We start from the raw sequence: 613 nt of genomic DNA on the forward strand, positions 1-613 counted from the left end.
TTTTTTTAAATGGCAGCGGCATCAACAGCAGCAACAAGTAACAGCGGCTACAACACCATCAGTTCCAATATCAACAGCAATGATTCCATCTACATCAACAAGTAACAATAGCAACAACAACAACAACAACAACAACACAGCGAGCACCAACACCAGGGCCAACAGTGCCGACTTTGTCAATACTAACTTCAATAACACAAGTACCAGTACCAGCAACACCACCACTACTACCACCACCACCAACGCCACTGCCATCACCACCAGGATCAACACCAGCCTTGACAACACTGATATCAACAACAATACCAACAGCACTAACACCAACGCCAACACCACTAGCATAACACTGACATCAACAACACCACCAACACCATCACCACCACCACCACTACCACCACCACCAACAACCACAACAATAACAACAACACTACTACCGCCACCGCCACCACAACAATAACAACAACACTAATACCAACACCACTAACACCACCACCACCACTACCACTACCACCACCAACAACAACAACAACAACAAACACAACAATAATAACAACACTAGTACTACCACCACCACTACCACTACCACCATCACCAACACCACCACCAACAACAA

This window comes from Octopus bimaculoides, chromosome 10 (genome assembly GCF_001194135.2).
Source record: "Octopus bimaculoides isolate UCB-OBI-ISO-001 chromosome 10, ASM119413v2, whole genome shotgun sequence".
Lineage (NCBI taxonomy): Eukaryota > Metazoa > Mollusca > Cephalopoda > Octopoda > Octopodidae > Octopus > Octopus bimaculoides.